At 34.5% G+C, this 26474-nt stretch overlaps 1 protein-coding gene across 17 annotated transcripts in view; it reads left to right on the top strand.

The window, feature by feature from the left end:
* Nucleotides 1–26474, top strand: part of EPHA6 (EPH receptor A6) — an 870463-nt gene that overhangs the window by 553947 nt on the left and 290042 nt on the right. The gene's annotated exons all lie outside the window — the stretch shown is intronic.

Raw genomic sequence — 26474 nt, 5'->3', positions numbered from 1 at the left:
GGTAAAGTCTTACAGTTGTCCAAATCAACCACAAAAACATTGTGATACTTGCATTGAAAGAGGGGGATGAATTAATTTAAATATACAAGCATGGGAATGTCTTAGTCTCATGTAGAATAGGAAGAATACACTTTCTTAAGATTTATTTTTTTTCATTTTCATTTTTCTCACTTAAATGTATGTTGTTGCTGTGGTGAAACTAATTTTATGTTATAATTATTGATGGGTCTTAATTTTGATCTAATGAGAGATATATTTGTTTTGTTCATAATTGAAACAAAGGTATCTGTTAAGATTGATCTACAAAGCTACAAGTCAAATTTTGGTTTCAAGGAATGCAGTCACACTTTCCCAAAAGAGATTTTAAACCTTCTTTATAGATGATATCATCTTGACTTGAAAAGCTTCCCTCTATGCTCAAAATGATTCAATATTTTCAGTTAATGATCTAAGGCAGTCATTGATTTTAAATTTTCTCAGAGGACTAGCAATATTAGGATGTGCATCAAATGAATGCCTCAAGATTTACAATAAAATACAATAAAATATAGGTTTATCAAGATATTGTGACTGGAAACTGAGTAATATCTCATCACTGACAGAAAATGAGTAATGTAATACTAATAAACAGATTGTAGTAATTGACAGCTCCCTATAGACCACACACACAAACACACTCACACTCACACACATACACGATTCTTCTGGTTCCAATGCTGGTGTTTGAAGCCAAAGGAACTTATAAATGTATAAATGACTAGAGATAGTGTTAAATGCAAGAAAAAGAATTCAAGGCAAAGCAAGCTAATTTTTCAGAAAATTTTCAGAAATATTATTTTATCTGTCACAACATATCATTATCAAACAATGGATATATATTGTTTATTTGCCTCATATAAAAAGTAGTTTTGAAATCAAAATATGAGAGAAAATTATCTATGATGAAGCAATAAGTTGAATTTATGGTGAAATAAAATATAATCTGGACCACAGTGAAGAAGTCTGTGTTCTTCGTAATGGTCACAAATGTTGTTCATTTCAAGTACTCATGCAGTTTGTACTTGGGGGCTTCGTGGCGCTAGTTACAGATGCCTTTTCCTTGTACATGCAGAAATCTCCTTATTTTCAAGCTTGTATAATAGGATCTGTATAATTCTATTTTATTTATAATGAACCCATTGGCACAACCCAATGTATAGTCTAGAGTCAAGGAACTAAAAAACTCTGTGGAAATTGACTCTTTTTTTTTCTTTGCTTAAATTTTTTTTGCCCTATAAATATCTCTAGATACAATTATTTCAAAAGTTTTAATTTTTTATAATTTCCTACACATTCAAAATTAATAAATATGATCTAGCCCAGTACTAAAAAATATTTATTTTTAAGTTAGGACAAACTAGAAACAAAGAATACAGTGTAATATTATGTAGGTCTAAAATCAAGTGGTACAGTGAATTAAATATGGTGGCAAATTCTTTTACATTCCTGTCATTGAAAAGTCAGATCTTATGGAAACAACCTAAATGTCCATTGCTAGATGAAAGTATTAAGATGATGTGGTACATATACATAATGAAATACTACTCGGCCATAAAAAAGAATTAAGTAATACCATTCACAGCAATATGGATGTAAATAGAGATTATCCTACCAAGTGAAGTAAGTCAGAAAGAGAAAGGCAAATATCATATGATATTACCTACATGTCTAATCTAAAATAGGACACAAATAAACCTATCTATGAAACAGAAACAGACTTAAATACAAGACCAGACTTATGGTTGCCAAAGGGGAGGTAGTTAGGGGAAGGATGGGGTGGGAAGTTAGGGTTAGCAGTTGTAAGCTATTATGCATAGAGGGAATAAGCAACAAGATCCTACTGAATAGCACAGAGAACTATATTCAATGTTCTGTGATAGACCAAAATAGAAAATAACATTTTAAAAAAGGGTGTGTGTGTGTGTGTGTGTGTATACATGTGTGTGTATATATATATATACACACATATTTGAATCACTGAACTGTACAGAAGAAATTAACAACATTGTAAATCAATTATACTTCAATTTAAAGGATACTATCAGAAAGACTGAAAAAAGAAAAGAAAAGAGAAAATAAAAGTCAGGTCTTTGTTCCTGTCCCCTTGAACCTGGTCTAGTCTTTAACGGATTTGACCAATAAAGTAGTCTAGAAATGAGGTCCTGCCAGTTACTTGTGCAGTCTCTAAAAAACTGGCAATTTCCACTTTGGCTTGGTGCTCTGCATTGCAGTCTAAGAAGTATGGCTAGCTTGCAAAACATCAAGCTATGTAGAAGCCTAAAATAGCCACTTGGAGGCACCTTCGAGAGAGAGGTGGTGAGGTGGGGACTGGGGTGGGATTAGGGAGATGATGATGAGATCCTATGCATGGCCATTCCACAGGTGTTCCAAGTCATAGCCTATTTTCTATCATTCCAACTGACCTCCTAGAAACTGTGGAGCAGACATGAGCTGTTCCTACTGTGCCTTGTTCAAATATCTAGCCCATAGATTCATGAGATAATAATACTTAAAGATTGTTATTATTAAGCCATTATAATTTGTGAGTAGTTTGTTATTCAATAACTAGAACAAGTAGACTGATCATTAACCTGCATTTCTTAGATCTCAGTCTTACATGGAATACTTAATATACTCTATTTTAGTCACTATATTATCTGATGGTATTTTTGAAAATTCTGTCTTAACAAATAAAATTTAAATTAATTTAAACATGCCAATTAACTGATTCTTTGTTAGAATCAGATGATTTTTAAGGGTTAAATTGATCAAAACAAATCAATTAAAAGTATAAACAAAACATTATGTAGTTAAAAATTTGTTTAATGTTAATACTTTTGTAATATTCACTATGTTGCAGTGTTTGTAAGCACTCCCAATACCCAGAAAATCCTCAAAGCTGCACTGTGAATTAGGTCTTAGAAATGACAAGACTAAGACAAAGGAAGTCAAGTAAGTTGTCCAAGGTCACTTATTAAGTTTCTGATAGTTTTGGGATTTGAATCCAGGAAATCTGCTCTGGATTCTGTGCTGTTATTTACTATACCATGTAGCTTCCAATATCAAGTACTGCAATACAGTGACATATCATTAAGACTTTATATATTATGTTAGAATTTATATTCCCTTTCTATTAATATATTGACAAATACAGAGGTAAAGAAAAAAGTTAATCTAGATTCTATATATTACAAACAATCCACAATCTTAATCATGGTGTAAGAACCTCTGATGTTCAAAGTACTTAGTCCAACAAAGGGATAAATAGATTATATTTTATTACTATTTCATGGGATTTTGAGGACTTATAAAATACCACTGATGGGCTCATGACACATATTCACCTTCCCCTTTTACAATATAAGATAAAAGGCTCATTAGGAAGAATGATACTGTTACTTCTTTTATCATGAAAATTAAATTAAGTGTCTAAGCTTATCTATGAAGGTAAACTAGAAAAAATGAGCCAAACTAATTTCCTTTATTTGAATTTTCATTTCAATTTTTGTATCATAGTGAGTTTAGGAGGATATCTATTATACAGATTAAAAAAAAAAACCCTCAGAGCTTCTGAAGGTTTTAACTGAGATTACTAACACTGTTATAATTTTAAAGGGATATTTTATATTTATTGTTAAACTGATGACCTTATTAATTAAAGTACTGAGTTGAAATTCATAGATACAGTGCTGTTTTTCCATGATTCAGACTGATGAACAAAGCATGTCATCATATTACTGAGCTGCAGTATACTTAGATAAAAGATGAACATAAAAAAACATAGCTCCATCCACCTCACAATACTGTTGTGGTGCGTCAAATAAGAATGCATATAAAAATATATTATAAACTGGAACATCCTCTTCAAATAGAAGATAGAACGGTAAATGAGGTAAGTCAGAAAGAGAAAGACAAACATAACATGATATCAATTATATGTGGAATCTAAAATATGGCACAAATGAACCTATCTATAGAACAGAAACAGAATCACAGACATAGAGTCTGTGGTTATGGTTGTGGTTGCCAAGGGGGAGGGGGCAGGGAGTGAGATGGACAGGGAGTTTGGGGTTAGTAGACACAAACTATTACATTTAGTCTGGATAAGCATTGAGGTCCTACTATACAGCACAGGGAACTATATCCAATCTTTTGGAATAGAACATCATGGAAATAGTATGAGAAAAAGAATGTCATATAATGACAGCATCACTGTGCTATACAGCAGAAATTGGCACAACTATGTAAATCAACTATAAAATTTAATTAAAAAATTCTTTCTAAAGTGAGACCTCGTTCTCTAAAGCAAGCGATGTTAATATATTTTGTTTTTTTTATGCTTTCCTAGTCATAATGTTATTGAATCATTTCATCAAAAAAAAAAAAAAACTCACAAAACCAACCAACCAACCAAACAAAAAAAGACACTTGTGGACTGTGGTGTAGAAAGATTGCACTGATAATAAAATAAAATAAAATAGAAATCAATAAATAAGTGATATTCAGAAAATTCCAAAAAAGAGACAGAATGGTAATTGTTGCTATTCATATTATTAAATATATATTCATGTAGTTGGTAGAAATACCTGTCACTTAGAGTAAGACATAATATTTTAATAATGAATTATATTATCAGTAAATGGGAACTGCATTGGTTATTTAGTAAATTAATCACTAAGAAATATAGAAACTTTTATCTTTTAATTCTATGTCAATAAATTTACTAGAATAAATCAGCTGAATGCCCAGGAGTCTGTTGCCTTATGTGAATAGAACTGCAGTTGAGATCTATGGGTAAAAATATCACCAATGTCTAGAAATTTCTTGAGATGACAGATTCTCCTTTATAGTTAGTCACTTGGGCCTCAAGTCAGTTACTTGCATCTGTGGGCATGATCAGTTGATGAGTTGTTAACGTAGCTCTCACTGGTACAATGGCACCATTTTGAGATTAAAAATATTAATTTGTAATACTCCTTGAATGTGACATGTTTCAGGAGCTAACAGGTACTAACTCTGTCCACTACCTCCATCTACCTTTCAGTTATAGATGGATTGCAATAAAAAAACTTTAGCTATGGTGCTAGCCAACAATCGAAATAAATCTTCAGAAGGACTTTATGGTGGTTTTTTAGAAATTATGCAACTGTTAAATATGATAAGGTAAAATTGTTACTATACATAATTCACTAAATAGGAAAAAATTACCAAGGGATTGTTGACAGCAGCAATTGTAATAGCTATACACATTTGGGCATAACTGAATTAGAAATATTTCATCCATCCACCTGCTGTGATTTACCTCACAAAATCGCAAGAATCAAGGGACACATGGAAATAATTATTGCATTGATTGCCTTCTTTAAATGTCCTTGTGTGAAGCAGAAGGATCAGACATAGGTTCTAGGAGTAATTTGCTTTTGTGAACTGAAACTTAGCTAAAAACAATTAATTTATATGGCATTCAACCATGAAGAACTGGAGAATTCTTCCTGAGCTAAAACTTTACATTTTCTAATTATAGATTTATGATTTTCTATTACTAAAGGTTTAAGGAGCATCTAAGTTAATTCTAATGTTCTTACATTGTTTGGAAATATAGATATTTCCAATAGCATTTAAATCATTAGTTTCTGTTTAAAATATACAAAATATAAATAAATATATGAACATAAACCTGTCTTTTTCAACATGAAGAAACTGAGACAAAATTTTGAGAATAAACATCTAAACAAACTCAAATAGTATAAATATTCATCAAGACAGTTAAAAACATTACAGAAAACTTTTCAAATATTAGAACTCTTACAAAAATAATTTTTCTATTTTTCCAATGATATACTCAAGTAAATGGGCAGATGTCTATTCTTATTTATTTTCCCTAAAAATATTAGGTCAATATGGATTCTACAAGGTCACTGAAAATACATGATATTAAAACAAAGCCAAATTCTGTAGCAACATAAATGTTTTTATGTGCAGCAGGTGTATTCTTTGAAGGACTGTAAAACTATTAACAGCTCAGTAAGGAGTACATGATAATAGGCTGTTAACTCAGCCTCCCTTACAAGAGTACTGAGGAAGGACATTTTGAAACCATTAAGATAAATGCATTTTTAAAAAGTAGCCAATATGAATGCTTTATGAAGAGAGCTTCATTTAAGCTATATCTCATTAAAATAATGAATTTAGTCTTCTTGATTTGAATATACTCATCCAAAGATTTATTTAATTACTGTGAATAAAAATAAAATCATAATTTTGAAACTAATATATGTGTAGCCATGATAAGAAGTTGAAATTTTGGGACAGGATTAAGATGGCAGAATAGAAGGACTGGAGCTCAACTTCTCTCCTAAAAACAACAAAATTCACAGCTAAAGGCTGAGCAATCTCCACCCAAATGGACTGGAAACCTTGAAAAAGATATCCTACTCCAGAAGAAAAAGAGGAAGACACATCAAGAGGTAGGAGGGGCACTTTCATGATATAAACAACCCCATACCTCCTGGGTGGGAAGCCCCACAGACTGGAAACTAACTGGCTCACAGAGACTCACCCACAGGAGTGAGAGCTCTGAGCCCCACAACAAACTCTCACATGTGGGGATCTGGCACTGGGAGAAAGAGCCCCTGGAGCATCTGGCATTGAAGGCCAGTGGGGCTTGTGCACAGGAGCTTCATGCGACTGGAGGAAACAGACCCCATTCTTAAAATGTGCACACAGACTATCACATGCACTGGGTCCTAGGGCAAAGCAAGGCCTCCATAGGAATCTGGGTCAAACCTGACTGCAGTTCCTGGAGGACATCCTGGCAAAACAGGGGTGAATGGGGCTTGTTGTGAGGGAAGGCAATTGAAAGCAAAGCTCTTGGGAATATTCAGCAGCCTGCCTTTCTCTGGAGGGGGCCATTCTGGGAAAATCTGGCCCCACCCGTCAGTCAGCTGCTGAGAAGCCCCAGGGCAAACAACAATCCAGGTGGGATCATAGCCCCACCCCTCAGTAAACAGGCTACCTAAAGACCCCTCTAATCCCATCCAGAGACTAAGCCCCACCCACCAGAGGGATTAGAATCAGCTCCACCTACCAGTGGGCAAGCATCAGCCCCTCCCATCAGAAAGCCTACAGCAAGCCCCCATACTGACTTCAGCCACATGGGGGGCAGACACCAGAAGTAAGTGAGGCTACAACTCTATTATCTGTAAAAAGGTCACCACACCAAAAACCTATAAAAATGAAAAGACAGAGGACTATAACTCAGATGAGGGAGAAAGGAAAAACCCCAGAAAATCAGCTAAGTGATGAGGAGATTCTCAGCCTCCAGGAAAAAGACTTTAGATGGTTGATGCTGAAGATGATGCAAGATATTGGAAATAAACTGGAGGCAAAGATGGATAACTTTCAGGAAACACTGAGCAAAGAGATACAAGATATAAAACTGAAACAAGAGGAGATGCAAAATATAATAACTGAAATAAAAAATTCACTAGAAGCAGCTAACAGCAGAATACTGGAGGCAGAAGAACAAATAAGTGAGGTGGAGGACAGATTAGAGAAAATTATGGATACAGAACAGAAAAGAAAAAAGATTGAAAAGAAATGAAGAGAGTCTCAGAGAACTCTGGGACAACGTTAAATGCACCAACATCCATATTATAGGGGTGCCTGAAGGAGGAGAGAGAAGGGGACAGAAAAAATATTCCAAGAGATAATAGCCAAAAACTTCCCTAACATAGAAAAGGAAGCACTCCCTCAAATCCAGGAAGCACAACGAGTACCAAATAAAATAAACCCAAGGAGGAACACCCCAAGATACATATTAATCAAACTGACCAAAATTAAAGACAAAGAGAAAATCTTGAAAGCAGCTAGGGAAAAGAAACATGTAATATACAAGGGAACCCTGATAAGGTTATCAGCAGATTTTTCAGCAGAAACTCTGCAGGCCAGAAGGGAATGGCCTGATATACTTAACGTGATGAAAGGGAAAAACCTCCAGCCAAGATTACTTTACCCAGCAAGGCTCTCATTCAGATTTGAAGGAGAAATCAAAACCTTCACAGATAAGCAAAAGCTAAGAGAATTCAGCAACACTAAACCAGCCTTACAACAAATACTAAAGGAACTTCTCTAGACAGAAAAGAACAAGAGAAGGAAAGACAAAAGAGCAACAAAAACAAATCCAAAGCAATTAATAAAATGGCAATTAGAATATACATATCAATAATTTCCTTAAATGTTAATGGACTAAACGCCCCAACCAAAAGACATAGACTGGCTGAATGGATACAAAAACAAGACCCATACATATTCTGTCTTCAGCAGACCCACTTCACTTCTAGGGACACATACAAATTGAAAGTAAGAGTATGGAAGAAAATATTTCATGCAAACAGGGATCAAAAGAAAGCTGGAGTAGCAATACTCATAACAGAAAAAATAGACTTTCAAATTAAGAATATTTTAAGGCACAAAGAAGGTCATTACATAATCATCAAAGGATCAATCCAAGAAGAAGATATAACAATTTTAAATATCTACGCACCCATCATAGGATCACCACAATATATAAGGCAACTGCTAACAACCTTAAAAGGACAAGTTAAAAATAACACAAAATAGTGGGGGAGTTTAACACCCTATATACAACAATGGGCAGATCATCCAGACAGAAAATCAATAAGGAAACACAGACCCTGAATGAAGCATTGAAACAGATGGACTTAATAAGTATTTATAGGACATTTCATCCAAAAGCAACAGAATACACATTCTTCTCAAGTGCACATGGAAAATTCTCTAAGATTGATCACATCCTGGGCTACAAATCCAACCTTGGTAACTTTAAGAAAACTGAAATCATATCAAGCATCTTTTCCAACCACAACGCTATACAACTGGAAATCAACAAGAAAAAAACTGCAAAAAACACAAACACGTGGAGACTAAACACCATGCTACTTACTAAACAACCAAGGGATCACTGAAGAAATCAAAGAGCAAATTAAAAAATACCTAGAAGCAAATGACAACAAAGATATGACACTCCAAAACTTATGGGATGCAGCAAAAGCCATTATAAGAGGAAAGTTTATAGCAATACAAGCCCACAAGAAATACAAGGAAACAAGAAAAAGCTCAAGTAAACAAGCTAACTTCACATCTAAAGCAACTCAAGAGAGAAAAACAGACACAACCTAAAGTTAGTAGAAGGAAAGCAATCATAAAAGATCAGAGCAGAAATCAATGAAATAGAAACAAAGAAAACCATAGAAAAGATCAATGAAACGAAAAGCTGGTTCTTTGAAAAGATCAACAAAATTGATAAACCCTTAGCCAGACTTATCAAGCAAAAAAGAGAGAGGACTCAAATCAATAAAATTAGAAATGAAAAGGGAGAAGTAACAACGGACATCACAGAAATACAAAGGATCATAAGAGACTACTCTATGTAACTGTATGACAATGAAACAGAAAACCTGGAAGAAATGGACAAAGTCTTAGAAAAGTACAGTCTTCCAAGACTAAACCAAGATGAAATAGAAAAGATGAATACACCAATCACAAGAACTGAAATTGAAACTGTAATTAAAAAACTTCCCAACAAACAGAAGTCCAGGAGCAGAAGTCTTCACATGTGAATTCTATCAAACATTTAGAGAAGGGCTAACACCTATCCTTCTGAAACTATTTCAAAAAATTGCAGAGAAAGGGATACTCCCAAACTCATTCTATGAGGCCATCATCTCCCTGATACCAAAACCAAAGATACCACAAAAAAATAAGACTACAGGCCAATTCCAGTGATGAACATAGATGCAAAAATCCTCAACAAAATACTAGCAAACTGCATCCAACAACACATTCAAAGGATTGTACATCATGATCAAGGGGGATTTATCCCAGGGATGTAAGGGTTCTTCATTATCCGCAAATCAATCAGAGTGATACACCACATAAACAAACTGAAGAATAAAAACCATATGATCCTCTCAATAGAAACAGAAAAAGCCTTTGACAAACTCCAACACCTATTTCTGATAAAAACCTTTCAGTAAGTGAGGATAGAGGGAACATACCTCAACACGATAAAGGCCATATATGGCAAACCCACAGCTAACATCATTCTCAATGGTGAAAAGCTGAAAGAATTCCTGCTGAGATCAAGAATAAGAGAAGGATGTCTGCTCTCGGCACTACTATTCAGCATAGTTTTGGAGGTCCTACCACAGCAATCAGACAATTAAAAGAGATAAAAGGGATCCAAATTGGAAAGGAAGAAGTAAAACTATCACTATTTGCAGATGACATGATACTATACCTAGAGAATCCTAAAGACTCTACCAGAAAACTGTTAGAGCTCATCCGTGAATTTGGCAAAGTCACAGGATACAAAATTAATACACAGAATTCAGTGGTATTTCTATACAGTAACAATGAAAGATCAGAAAGAGAAATTAGGGAAGCAATCCCATTTACCATCACATCCAAAAGAGTAAAATACTTAGGAATAAACCTACCTAAAGAGACAAAATACCTGTACTCTGAAAACTATAAGACACTGATGAAAGAAATCAAAGATGACACAAACAGATGGAAAGACATACCATGCTCATGGATTGGAAGAATTAATATTATCAAAATGACTATACTACCTAAGGCAATCTACAGATTCAATGCAATCCCTATCAAAGTACCAAGGACATTATTCACAGAACTCGAACAAAATAAAGTTTGTTTGGAAGCACAAAAGACCCAGAATAGTGAAAGACATCCTGAAAGAGAAAAATGGAGCTGGAGGCTCCCGGACCTCAGACTATACTACAAAGCAAAAGTCATCATATGGTACTGGCACAAAGACAGAAATATAGATAAGTGGAACAGGATAGAAAGCCCAGAATTAAACCAATGCGCCTATAGCTGACTCATCTATGACAAAGGAGGCAAGAATATACAATGGAGAAAGGACAGCTTGTTCAATAAGTGGTGCTGGGAAAACTGGACAGCCACATGGAAAAGAATGAAGTTAGAAAACTCCCTAACACCATACACAAAAATAAACTCAAAAATATAAGACCAGACACTATAAAACTCTTAGAGGAAAACCTAGGCCAAACACTCTCTGACATAAATGACGGCAACATCTTCTCAGATCTACCTCTTAGAGTATTGACAATATTGACAATGAAAACAAAAATAAACAAATGGGACCTAATCAAACTTCAAAATTTCTGCACAGCAAGGGAAACCCTAAACAAAATAAAAAGACAACACACAGAATGTAAGAAAATATTTGCAAAAGAATCAACTGACAAGAGATTAATCTCCAAAATTTATAAACAACTTCAGCAGCTCCATACCAAAACAACAAACAACCCCATCAAAAAATGGGGAGAAGATCTAAACAGACACTTCTCCTAAGAAGACATGCAGATGGCCAAAAAACACATGAAAAGATGTTCAACATCACTCATTATTAGAGAAATGCAAATCAAAACCTCTATGAATTACCACCTTACACCAGCCAGAATGGCCATCATCTAAAAGTATACAACCAATAAGTGCTAGAGAGGGTGTGCAGAAAAAGGAACCCTACCACACCGTTGGTGGGAATGTAAATTGGTGCAACCACTGTGGAAAACAGTCTGGAGATTTCTCAGAAAACTAAACATAGAACTAGAATTTGATCCAGCAATCCCACTCCTGGGCATCTATCCAGAGAAAACCACGACTCGCAAAGACACATGTACTCCGATGATCATTGCAGCACTATTTGCAATAGCCAAAACATGGAAACAACCCAAATGTCCATTGACAGAGGAGTGGATCAAGAAGATTTGGTGCATAAACACAATGGAATATTACTCAGCCATTAAAAGGAACGAAATACCGGCATTTTTAGCAACATGGATGGACCTAGAAATTATCATGCTAAGTGCAGCCAGCCAGACAATGAGACACCAACATCAAATGCTTTCATTGACATGTGGAAACTGAAAAAAGGACAGACTGAACTTCTTTGCAGAACAGATGCTGAGTCATAGACATTGAAAATCTTATGGTCTCCAGAGGAGACAGTTTGGGGGGTGGTGGGATGTGCTTGAGTTATGGGATGGAAATCCTGTGAAACTGGATTGTTAGGATGATCATTATACAACTACAGATGTTAAAAAATAAAGTAAAATAAAATATGAAAAAAATAAAAATTAGTAAGTAAATAAAACAAAATTATACCCCCCTAAATAAAATACTTAGGAATAAACCTGACCAAGAAGGTGAAAGACATGTTTTCTGAGTACTATAAAACACTAATAAAGGAAATTAAAAAGGATTGAAAGAAATGGAAAGCTATTCCATGCTTCTGTATTGGGAGAAATAATATTTTTTTAAATAGTCAGACTAATCAAAACAATCTTCAAATTTAATACAAGCCCTATTATATTACTTATGACATTTTTCATAGAACCAGAATAAATAATCCAAAACTTTATATAGAACCATAAAAGACGCAGAATTGCCAAAGCAATCATGAGGTTAAAAAAAAAAAAAAAAAGCGGGAGACACAGTTTTCCCAGACTTCAAATAAAATTTCAATGCTATAGTAATCAAAACACTGTGGTACTGGTACAAAAACAGACATACAAATTGATGGAACAGAACAGAGAGCCTGGAAATAAACCTGAACATCTATAATCTATAAATCTCAACAAAGGAAGCATGAATATATAATGGGAAAAATTCTCTTCACCAAGTGTTTCTGGGAAAATTGGACAGCTACAAGTAAATCAGTGACAATAGAACACACCCTCATACCATGCACAAATATAAACTCATAGTGGCTTAAAGACTTTAACATAGGCATGACACTATAAAACTCCTAGAAGAGAACGTAGGCAAAACATTCTCTGACATCAACCTTACAAAAGTTTTCTTAGGTTGGTGTCCCAAGGCAATATAAATAAAAACAAAATAAACCAGTAAGACCTAATGGAACTTAAAGCTTTTACAAAGTAAAGGAAACCATAAAGAAAGCAAAAAGACCACCTACATTATAGGAGAAAATATTCACAAATGATACAATGAACAAGGACTTAATCTCTAAAATATACAAATAATTCATACAACTCAACAACAAAAAACAAACAACCCAATCAAAAAATGGGCATAAGTCCTAAATAGACAGTTCTCCAAAGAAGACATATGGATGGCCAGTAGGCACATGAAAAGATGCTCAATATCATGAATTAATTATTAGATAAATTCAAACCAAAACTACAATGAGGTACCGCCTCACACCAGTCAGAATGGCCATCATTAATAAGATTACAAATAACAAATGCTGGAGAGGGTGTGGAGAAAAGGGAATCCTCCTGTACTGTTTTGGGGAATGTAAATTGGTACAACCACTATGGAAACCAGTATGGAGGTTCCTCAGAAAACTAAATATAGAACTACCATATGATCCAACAACCCCACTCCTGGGAATATATCTGGATAAAACTATAAATCCAGAGGATGTATGCACCCCTATGTTCACTGCAGCACTATTCACAGTGGCCAGGTCATGAAGGAAACCTAGATGTCCATCCATGGATGAATGAATTAAGAAAATGTGGTACATATATACAATGTACCACAGTCATAAAATACTCCTCAGTCATAAAAGATGAACAGGAGTTCCCGGTTGTAGCACAGCAGGAATGAATCTGACTAGGAACCATGAGGTTGCAGGTTTGATCCCCGGCCTTGCTCAGTGGGTTAAAGATCTGGTGTTGCCATGAGCTGTGGTGAGGGTAGCAGATGCAGCTCAGATCTGGCATTGCTGTGGCTGTGGCACAAACTGGCAGGTGTAGCTAGGATCGATTAGACTCCTAGCCTGGGAACTTCCATATGCCACAGATGCGGCTCTAAAAAGCGAAAAATAAAAGGAGCAAAATAAAGCCATTTGCAGGAACATGGATGCAGCTGAGGTTGTCATACTGAGTGAGGTGATGCAAAGGAAGAGGGCAAATACCATATGATGTCATTTATGTTTGGAATCTAAATGTGGCACAAATGAACCTGTTGAACAGAGACAGACCCACAGACATACAGATCTGAGTTGTATTTGCCAGGGGAAGGGAAAGGGAGAGGGGGAGGGAGAAGGGTGGAATAGACCAGGAGTTTGGGGTTAGTAGATGCAAAACTATTACATTTAGAATGAATAGGCAATGATGTCCTGCTTTATAGAACAGTGAACTACATCCAGTCTCTTGGGATAGACCATGATGGAAGATAATAAAAGAAACATATATATACATATGACTGGGTCACTTTGTTGTACAGCCGAAATTGGCCCAACATTGTGAATCAACTGTACTTTAATAAAAAATGTTTGGGAGTTCCCCTTGTGGCTCAGCGGTAATGAATCTGACTAGCATCCATGAGGACAAGGTTTCCATCCCTAACCTCATCCAGTAGGCTAAAGTATCTGGCGTTGCCTTGAGCTGCAGTGTAGGTCTCAGATGTGGCTCGGATCTAGCATTGCTGTAGCTATGGCCTAGGCTGTAGGCTGGCAGCTGTAGCTCAGATGTGACCCCCAGCCTGGGAACTTCCATATGACACAGGTGTGGCCCTAAAAAAAAAAAAAAAGTTCAAGCTAAGTGTAATCCTCAAATGTTCTTATAGCGATTATAATTTCTTTTTTATTTCTCCCCTTTTAGATAAAAGAATTTTATCCATCCTCAATACTTCAGAAAATATGAATTTTATAAATGTTTTGTTTTACATATAATCCCTCCTTTTTCTATCTGTATGTTATTCTTATCACAAGAATTACACATGGCTTTAAAAGTCTTATGAATTATCCAAAACATTAAGAATGAATGATAAATTTAAAGTTATTTTTCTGTCTATGAAATAATTTTGAGAAAATCATTAGGGAATTTGGGGGTGGAGGCATTTTCTTCAGAGACAGATATCAAGCTTTAAACATTTAATTTCTACTTGAACACTATTATAAATATTTATAGAGTAATAGCACATGGAAGAAAAATCTATATTCCATCTGTACAAAGATAGGTTACATGAAGACAGATGAGAAAGTTAAAACCGAATAAATATTTTTAAATATATGTATTAAAAGATATTTCAGCACAAATCTTAGGTTTGCTTACTGTTTTGCAAAATATATTTTTTTGACAAGTAAAATCTTGTCTATTCTCCATAATGTTCTGAAGAAAACACACCAGCTATCCTGTCATAATATTGCATTTTGATTATGGAAGTACCACAAGCTGGCAAAACAATTTTTCTCATCTCTCATTTCAATTATCATAAATTTATGCAAACTAATTTTATATTGCTATAACAATATGGTATAACTTAAAAGCTAAATGTATGGATAATTTATTCATTAATTTCTTTATTCAGTCTATTTAGCTAATATATCATGGGAGCCTAAAACATGATAGGCACTCTGCTTTAAGCAGTGAGAATATAGAGGTTAACAGAAAAGTAAAAAACATACAGAATTTTTAAAAAGACCTGTCACAGCATCTACAGAATGACCTCGAGGCATAAGCTTAACATTGCCCTGGATTAAAGGCACCACCTATTGATAATAGCTTCTAAAAGAAAAAGTAATAATGCTTAACACATCTGCTGGAGCCTGTAAAAGGGTTTTACATATTGTTTTGCATTTTTCTTACAACATACCTGACCCCTTGAGATGGTTTAATCTTCACAATTTTCATAGATGAACTGACTGCAACTATGACTCCAATGGTTTCAGTCTAGCACTGGTATTTCTGTAACGGTCATGCTGTAATAATTTAGCCATTTCCCTAAAAGTAAATTTAACCACTATTTCAAGCAGTTAATTATCTACATGTAAGTTATCTGTTTTCTGAAAATCAATTATGAATGCTTAATTCTAGATCAATATACTTCTCCCATCAGGTGTACTTTGCTGCCATCTCCTACTATTACTTAACATTCAACATTCAAGGAATGCATTTAATTTTCATTTTAGGTGAAAAAAGATGCACATTGGAAGAAATACAAGGGAAAAAGTCATGAATGCATTTAAAAATGATTTAGGGTTATCTCCTATTTTAGATTACTGGGGATAATCAAGAGTTGATTATAGTAAATTATAACTGTGGTATACTAAATGATACTTCTCCAAAATTGCAGTCAGAAAGTAGTTGTGTACTTAGAATATCTACTTCTACATTTTTCATACTTATGCTTGATTTGTCATTTTGTCACAGCAGTAGCCAATTTTTACCTAAAAAAAATTCAAAACACCTTACTCACTAACTTAGAACACCCTATCAACTATCTGGTTAACTCCTTCTCTCCCCAAGTTACAAACCGTATCTTGTGTACTTAAATGAATGTGAGAAAAGAAATCAACTATTTTGTTTACCAACAACAAAACCCAACTCTCATGATTATTTAAGGATGTCAAAATGTAGAATCTGAGGCAAAGCAGAATATCCTAGACTCAGGAAGGCAACAATCAGAAAACTTCAGTTTTTCTGTGTTATCTTCTCATTATGGTTTCAGTCTCACTGTAGAAGAAATCTATAATCATTCTAACTTCCTTTTATCTCTGTGGCAATCAGTTTTGTTGGGCATAAGTCCCAATTTTCCCTGATGGTGAGGCTAACATAGATCTGGTCATAGGAGAATCAATGTCAACTGGAAGCCATCTCAGTCTGTGCTGCTCCCTTGGAGCAGCAGTTCCAGTAGTCCAGTTCCCAATGGTATGTGTCCAGAGCTGCACCAGATATTAAATGATCTAGGTATTCCTTTGTGGGTATCAATCAGTAGACATTTGTTAAACACTAACTGTGCATCCAGCACTCTTTTGCTTTTCTTTTGTGGTTTATTTTTTGAAAGATATATAGATCCCATTTTTGAGAAGATAGCATTTTACTTGTGTTCTCTTGTGGCACAGTGGGTTAAGGATATATTGGTACACATCAAAATAAGTAGAGGAAAGAGCCAGATAGTGTAAAATTATTCCATCATTCTTTGAAAATCATGCAACAAAATCTAAAAAGTAAAAAAACTCCCCCATCTCACCCCCAAGATCTATTCATTTGAAAATTCACAGTTTTATTTTAAAACACACATATTGAAGAGTAACAGATTTAAATTATAAACTATTTTAAAATGAAAGTCATTGAGATACATACATATCCAAACCTTTGTATATGAACAATGCAGAAAAAAGGTGAGAAAGAAGGAATGAGTAAGTAAAATCAAAATCTGGAGTTACCTGGTGACTCAGCATTGTAACTGTTGTGGCTCTGGTTACTACTGTGCATGGGTTTGATCCCTGGCCCAGGAACTTCTGCATGCCACAGGCATAGCCAAAATTAAAAAAAAAAATTAATGAAACTGAATCAAGAAAAGTATATTTGATTAAAAAAATCAAAATCCAGTGTTTTTGAAAGACCAATAAAGTAAACAAGCTTGACTAGGAGGAAAATATTATTTGTGAAAGAGATTTTCAACTAGAGGACAAAATTAGATATAAATTTATACCAATACATGTAAAAAATAGGGGTTCCCATTGAGGCTCAGCAGTAAGGAACCCTACTGGTATCCATGAGGAAACAGGTTTGATTCCTGACCTCACTCAGTTGCCAGTGGGTTAAGGATGCAGCATTGCTGTGGCTGTGGTATAGGCTGGCAGCTACAGCTCTGATTTGACCCCTAGCCTGGAAACTTCTATATGCCATGGGTGCGGCCCTAAAAAAAATAGACAAAAAAATTTAAAAAATCAATTTATTAGATAATCGTATGGTAATTATTAAAGCTGAATAAGAATTTTGTCCTGTTAATATAGGACAAGATAATTTTAAAAGATGGTCAAATATCTATCCCTGAAATGGTATATTTCAATTAAGTTTTCAAGGAACAGATAATTGCCATGTTACATCAATTATTCTAGAACATTAAAGAAGGAAAGTTTCATAATACATTCTCTTAAATATAGCCTTACCTAAATAGTATAACCAGAGATTGATAATAAAAGAGAGGAAAAAATCAGAAAAGCCTAGGCCAAGATAATTTAAAAAGAGAGGTTTAAATATTATGTTTGAAATATTATCAAATAAAAATCAAAATTGCAGTAAAAATTACAGAACTATATTATAAATAAGAATTAACAAGTAGGGTTTATCATAGGAATGCAAAGATAGTTTTCCATAATTATATACTATATTAAGATAAAAAACATAATTATCTTGGAAAATACAGATAAATTGTTTTATAACATTGAAAATCCATTCCACATTTAAAAAACAAAATACAAACAAAATTATAGCATAAGAAAAATGAAGAAAAATTCTCACCTAGCTATCTATCGAAAACATAAGTTGGACACAACATTTATATTTAGCAATTACACATTAACAGCCATTCCACTAAAGAACTAAGCAAAATAATGTTCCTGGCTTTTACTGATGCTATGCAGTGTTCTATTAAATATCTTTGCATTGCAATAAGACAAGAAAAGTAAGGTATTTTCTTTTTATTTCTGCAGTAAAATATTATAGACTTATACAAATCTTACATATTTCTTGTCATATGCTTAAGTATTAGAAGGTTTCTGTTGCCATGGTAAATGGAATATTTTAAAATATAATTTTAGGGATGGAAATCCTATAAAACTGGATTGTGATGATCTTTATACAACTATAAATGTAATAAATTCATTGAATAATAAAAAATAAATAAATACATACAGAAATACCCTCCCCAAGAAAAGACAGGTGATTTCCATGGTCAGGAGGAATAATTAAAGGTACTAATTTGTCCTGCTGTATAGCTCTGGGAACTATATCTAGTCACTTATGATGGAGCAGGATAATGTGAGAAAAAAAACGTATACATATATGTGTGACTGGGTCAGCTTGCTGTACGGTAAAAAATTGACAAAACACTGTAAACCAGCTATAATGGAAAAAATAAAAATCATTATTTAAAAAAATAAAATATAATTTTGTTGGTCATGGCTAGTGTATAGGAAAGCATAATTACATATTGTCTAAATGACTTATTAGTTCTAAATCTTTTCAGTTAATTCTCTACAGATTTTTATGTAGGCAGTCATATTAGCATAGAGAAAATTGCAGTTTATTATAGCTGAATAATTAGGAGAGACATTTCCACATATTTTTGGAAATATAATTTTTAAATTTTAGTAATATCATTAAATGATACCTTAGGAAGAATCTTTGTACCTTATGGTTTGACTCTAGTAGAATAAGATTCTCTCTCTATAGAGCTCTAAAAAAGGGGATAGATTAACATTTCTTTGGGATGGATCTAGGCAACTGATATAAGAATAGAAGAATGGAAATGGATGATGTTTTTAGGACTATAATCTCTTTTATAAATATAAATCTCTATATAATCTCTATTTTACAGACATGCTAAAACCTCAATTCCTGGGCTCACACTGTTCTTTTTGATACTCTGTTTTGCAAATCCAGCAACTGGAGTGCACTAAGAATTGAGGACTTTGAGATTGACTCATTCTAATTAAATGTGAAAACAAACTGAAAAACCAAGCATAATGCCCATGTATTAATTTTATGGAAACCTATCCTTTCCAGGAACAAATGTATTTATTTCTGCTTCTACAACACTTGGGAATCCACATTAGCAATCAGGAGATTGTAGCATCAAAGTAAAGATATGAAAAATCTTAAGGAATCTTTCAGCCAGGGACTGAGTACCTGCCCTAAGGTAAGGCTCATTCTTGTAATGACCTGTAAAATAAAATCCAAAATTCAATGCTTCTTTTCTTTGGGAAGCAATTCCTAAACTCTGAAAGGGTCTAGTACACAAGATTTCCTTTTTCTAGGGTCATGTGGAATAACTTCCTTTCATTCAATAAAGTATTTTCAGATTTGCTAAAGCCATTGTTTAGGCAACAAGCTTCTTTGATAACTTTTCAAACTTTGCTTCTAGGCCATGCAATTCTTGATTTGTCAGGAAAAATATCCTTCTGCAGATAATGAATCATGTTCTAAATTTGGTTTTAATTTGTTTCATTTTGGGAGGATTATTGTAGAGATATCTCCACAGTCATCTATCATGAATAGTTTGATGAATGTGTGTGTGTGTGTGTATGTGTGTGTGTGTGTATTTGTACGTGTGACAAAGAGGTGGAGTTAGAAAGACAGACATGGAAACATACAAGAGACAAAAAGTAACTTAGATGACTTCTAATAGACCTATTAATAGCCACTTTTAATATTGTTTTGTTTTCTTAGGAATCTATAGCTTCAATCTCCTAGCCAGTAGAATGAGAGCGTTACTGTTGGCTAATTAGGGTATTGAAAATAAAAAATAATAACAATAATGATTGTGGTAGTAGAGTGCTAAATTTTAATAGCTCTTCCACCTATTCCTGCTATGTTTTGTCTTTTTTAAGGGCCACACCCATGGCATATGGAGGTTCCCAGGCTAGGGGTCAAATCGCAGCTATAGTTGCTGGCCTACACCATAGCCACAGCAACACAGGAACCGAATCATGTCTGTGACCTACATGACAGCTCATGGCGATGCCGGATCTTTAACCCACTGACCAAGACAGGGATTGAACCTGTGTCTTCATGTATGCTAGTCAGAATCGCTTCTGATGAGTCACAATGAGAACTCCCCTATTCCTGATTATTTTAATTCATCATTACTTAAAAGGATAAAGAAAAATCCAACAATCCTTTACCCTGTTCTGTGAATAAAGCTTATGCAAGGTACTTTCATACCTCAAAAATTCCAGGAGAATTTCCTGAACCTTATCAAATAAATACTATTCCTAACCCCAAACAAGAATATTTTATGTTCCACACAAGGTTGGGTGAATTATAAACACCCTGGAATTTTCTAGAATCTGTCTCTATGACATAAAATCCAAAAAAAAAAAAAAGGATTGAACATGTTGCCCTTAATAGAAAACAACTTTATCTTTGAAGTAACTAGTTAAAATTTTCAATGTTGGTAATTGTTTCTGCCACTAAGGAACCATTTATATAAAAGTACCCTAAAAAATACCATCAAATCACTACTACCTGGTTAATAGGCTGTCTTAAATTTAAAGTTGTTTCTAGTGACTATATGATCAAGAACATAAAGTGCGAAAGAAGTAATCTTGGCTCAGAGTTTAATTATAAGCATTTTTGCCCTGGACATATTGCCTAAATTGGGCACAGTGAAAAAGCACAACTTTAACAGAAGCTACTGAATAGCTATGTGATTTGCTTTGGTAAATTACTTATTCTTTCTGGACCAGTTTCATCACATGCTAAGTGAGAATAAAAATATTAGTTTCTTAACTTCACAAGATTATTGTGAGTACCTCATAAAGAATGTTTGTGAAAACACCTTGCAAATTGTAAAGCATTGTGTAAATCACAGTTGTTACTTAATGATTGTTGATATATCTTTAGATCTATATGTAGAGAAAAGTCTGCAACATAATTTTAATCATATATTTAATCTAATTAATTTAAAAATATAATGTCAAGGTATAGCTTATAGATTTACTTCCCATTAGACCCCAAAACTTTAAGAGAAATAAAATCTAAAAGATAACAAAGTCTATTGCGTCTGCTTCCATAAGTGGAACTGATAAACCCAAGAGAGTGAGATGAGGAGTGATGAGAATCTGTCACACCAGAAGAGAAGGGACTTGTATTTCTGAATAAAAAATAATTATAGAATATAACTGCTTAGGTAGAACTTTGGTGAATATGTAAGCTAAATATAATGTAGTGCCCTAGAACCTTACCCACAGTGAGCATTCAATGAATGTTGGTGGAATGAATGAATTTTCTATATGAGTATTTTTAAAGTATGTTTTATATACAATATTATATGCTGCAGGTATAGAGTATAGTAATTCACAATTTTAAAGGTTATACTACATTAATAGATGTTAATATTGGCTATATTCTCTGAATTATATAATGTTATCCTTGTAGCTTATTTTATACATAATAGTTTGTACTTCTTAATCCCCTACCCCTATATTGTCCCTCCCTCCTTCATTCTCCCCACTGGTAACTACTAGTTATTCTCCATTTCTATGAGTCTGCTTCTTTCTTTTTATATTCACTAGTTTGTTGTATTTTTTAGATTCCATATTTAAGTGATATCATACAGTATTTGTCTTTCTCTGTCTGACTTATCTCACTTAGCATAATGCTCTCCAAGTCCATCCTTGTTGTTACAGATGGCAAAATGTCATTCTTTTTATGGCTGAGTAATATTGCATTGTATGTAAATACATCTTCTTTATGCATTTATCTGTTGATGGGCACTAATGTTGCTTCCATATCTTTGCAATTGTAGTTAATGCTGCTATGAACATTGAGGTGCATGTATTTTTTTCAAATTAGTGTTTTAAGTTATATACCCAGGAGTGGAATTGCTGGGTCATATAGTAGTTCTGTATTTAGTTTATTGAGAACTCTCCATACTGTTTTCTTTTTCTTTTCCATTTTTTCCCCCCCTTTTAGGGCCACACCCATGGCATATGGAGGTTCCAGGCTAGGGGCCAAATCAGAGCTACAGCTGCCGGCCTGTGCCACAGCCACAGCAGTGCAAGATCAGAGCTGTATCTGCGACCTACACCACAGCTCACAGCAATACCGGGTCCTTAACCACTGAGCAAGGCCAGGGACTGAACCTGCATCATCATGGATCTCAGTTAGGTTTGTTACCACTGAGTCATGACAGGAACTCCCACTCCATACTGCTTTCCACGGTAGCTGTACCACTTTACCTTCCCACCAGCAGTGTACAAGTGTTCCCTTTTCTCCACATCTTCATCAACATTTGTCATTTGTGTTCTTTTTGATAATAGCCATCTGACAGGTGAGGTGATACCTCATTGCAGTTTTGATCTGCATTTCCCTTATGGTAGTGATGTTGAGCATCTCTTCATATGCCTATTGGCCATCTGCATCTCTCCTTTGGGAAAATGTCTGTTCAGGAGTTCTGCCCATTTATTAAGTAGGTTATTTGTCTTTCTGATGTTGAGTTGTATAAGCTGTTTATACAAGTTGGATATTAATCCCTTATCAGTCATATTGTTTGCAGATATTTTTCTCCCATTCAGTAGATTGTGTTTTTGTTTTGCCAGTGGTTTCCTTTGCTGTGTAAAAGTGCTTAAATTTGATTAGGTCCCATATTTTTCTTTTTCTTTTATTTCCTTTACTTTAGGAGACATTGAAAAAAATAGCTACAGTTTGTCTCAAAGAGTGTTCTGCCTATGTTTTCTTCAATTAATTTTATAGTATCTAGTCCTACATTTAGGTCTTTAATCCATTTTGAATTTATTTTTGTATATGATGTTAGAGAATTTTCTAATTTCATTCTTTTACATGTAACTTTCTAGTTTTCCCAACACCACTATTGAAGAAACTGTCTTTTCCACATTGAATATTCTTATCTCCTTTGTTGTAGATGAATTGACCATAAATGTGTGGGTTTATTTCTAAGCTCTCTATTATGTTGCATTGATCTATGTGTCTGTGTTTGTGCCAGTACCATAATATTTTGATTACTGTAACTTTATAATATAGTCTGACATCAGGGAGTGTGATTCCTCCAGCTCTGTCCTTCTTTATCAAGATTTCATTGGCTAATTGGGAATGTTTTGTGTTTCCATATAAGTTTTTAAATTATTTAAATCAGGAGTTCCCGTCGTGGCACAGTGGAAACAAATCTGACTAGGAACTATAAGGTTGCAGGTTCAATGCCTGGCCTCACTCAGGATCTGGTGTTGCCATGAGCTGTGGTATAGACTTGGATCCCATGTTGCTGTGGCTCTGGCGTAGGCTGGCAACAACAGCTTCGATTGGACCCCTAGCCTGGGAACCTCCATATGCCGAGGGTGCGGCCCTAAAAAGACAAAAGACAAATTATTTAAATCAATGTCTTGAAGGTGATTTACCAAGGCACATAATAAAAGCAGAACCAAAATCAAGTCCAAGACGAGAGAATTCCAGTCCAGAATTCTTTACATGATGCCTTCTGTTCATACAGACCGTGCTATCTCTGGTTGTAAAAATGATGCAGCCATAATGACTGGGCACCCGGGCCTGTTTATTTTCACTAAGTTACAGTTTTCAGATAGAATACTAAGAGGTTCCAAACTCTAGTAAGAACATTCTTGTTAGTGACCATGAAGAGTTGATATCTATAAAGATAAAGCTTAGATTCAATACTTTAGGCAAATGAAATTTTCAATGTGGCAATAAGATTAAACTCCCAGGAAAGCCTAGACTCTCAGCAGCTGGAAAGGAGTAATTTCTGGGTCTAAGCTGCAGGATCTGCCCTTGGGAAGAAAACTTTAAATAAAGGTCTACATCTCTAGAGAACAATACATGCATATTCTGATGGATAATGAATTCCCTATGTTCACACTATTTGGTTCTGAACTATCTTTAATATATATGGATAAGAATAAATATAATAGAAATGATTTATACATTTATTTTTGGAAATGTTATACATAATATTATATTAAAGTGCATTGCTACAAAATTTTTTTTCCCACAGTTGGTGCTATTATTCTTGCTCATCTAAGGAGAAGTAGTGCAAATGCTGTTTCACATTCAGTCAACAAGCATGGGTGCAGAAGACTGTCAGTGCTTCCTGTAACTTTACTGAGTCATAAATTGCTATTTAGCTATGTTCTGGTAAAACAAGACATAACATGTAATTATTATGGGGCCATTCCAAGAGTAAATTTTCCACTCTTTATCTTCTCTCTTTAAGGATAAGACTAAATTCTTTTTTTTTTCAGCGTTTTAAAACTATCTTGATCATAATTTTATATTATGAAATGCTACTCAAAACATACCACAACTCTTGTGTTACAGAAATTTCTGTGAGGGATGGAATATTCTCTTACGTATGAGTGAACAATCCAAAAGTTTTTACAGATTTCTACCAGAAATAGTATCATCTCTTCTAATAGTACACTTTTTTCTCCACAATATGGGTGTTAAGCCCACTAATTATAAAGGCCTTGATCTTCAAAAGCTTCTTCTTTTAGCCCTATCAGATAATTACTGCTATCAATGATTTTATAGACTTTATTTTCTTGGATTTCATGGTAGATATTTATTTACTTTCTGATCTGGAAATGTCCTAGAGATAAATATAAGCTGCAATTTGTCTGCTTTATACTTTTTATTTAAAATTTTGCTATTGTTGGAGTTCCCATCATGGCTCAGTCGTTAACAAATCCGACTAGGAACCATGAGGTTGAGGGTTCGATCCCTGACCTTGCTCAGTGGGTTAAGGATCCAGTGTTGCCATGAACTGGGGTGTAGGTTGTAGACATGGCTCGGATCCTGCATTGCTGTGGCTCTGGCATAGGCTGGTGGCTACAGCTCTGATTCAACCCTAGCCTGGGAACCTCCATATGCCATAGGAGCGGTCCAAGAAATGGTAAAAAAAAAAAGACCAATAAATAAATAAATTAAATAAAATTTTGCTATTGTAACAACTTTTTTGTAGCAAATAAACATCATTTTCTTTATGTTTAATAAATAGTTCTATTTGGGATATATGTGGCAAATTTAATTCCTCAGACACAGTATAACCATATAGCATATAAAGTTTTGACAAATACGGCTATAAAGTTGGTTGTTTTTTTTTTTTTTAATTTTTTTAGGGCCGCACCTGTGGCATACAGAAGTTCCCAGCCTAGGGGTTGAATCGGATCTGAAGCTGCTGGCCTATGCCACAACCACATCAATGTCAGATCTAAGCAAATTTGTGACCTATGACTCAGCTCGCAGCAATACTGGATCTTTAACCCACAGAGCAAGGCCAGGGATCAAACCCACATCCTCACAGATATTCCAAGGCTATAAAGTTTTTGAATGATCTTTAAGATAAGGATTTTTTTTTCTCAAAAGTAACTTAAGGGAAATTATTTTAATACCTCTAAATCTTAGAGCATCACCAGCCAGTAAATGCGATTTGACACCTTTTGCATGTGTGTAGACTTTTACAGCTGCATTTGTTAGCCTGGAAGCTCTCCAGAACAACAGAGATTTTCAGGCAAAGGCTAAATGAAATCTTGATGGGAATATTATAGATATAATTTAAGCATCAAATGAGTAATTCAGTTAATAATCTTGAAAGCCAAAGTTCCCATGGTGGCTCAGCATTAACATACCCGACTAGCATCCATAAGGACACAGGTTCAATCCATGGCCTGGTTCAGTGGATTAAGGATCTGGCATTGCCGTGAGCTGTGGTAAAGGTCACAGATGTGGTTCGGATCCCTCTGTGCTGCAGCTCCTATCAGATGATAGTTTATTATAATAGTAATAATCTTGAAAGTTACTTCTATCTCTTGAGAATCTCTATCTTTAGATAGTTTGTAGTGAGATAGTGGAGAATTA

This window comes from Sus scrofa, chromosome 13, assembly GCF_054392235.1.
Source record: "Sus scrofa isolate SSC_HxYL_T2T_F1_AM1 chromosome 13, Sscrofa_HxYL_maternal_Yorkshire_Landrace_v2.0, whole genome shotgun sequence".
NCBI classification, from domain to species: domain Eukaryota; kingdom Metazoa; phylum Chordata; class Mammalia; order Artiodactyla; family Suidae; genus Sus; species Sus scrofa.
Note: the sequence above shows the minus strand (reverse complement) of the source record. Positions and strands in the feature narration are given on the sequence as shown.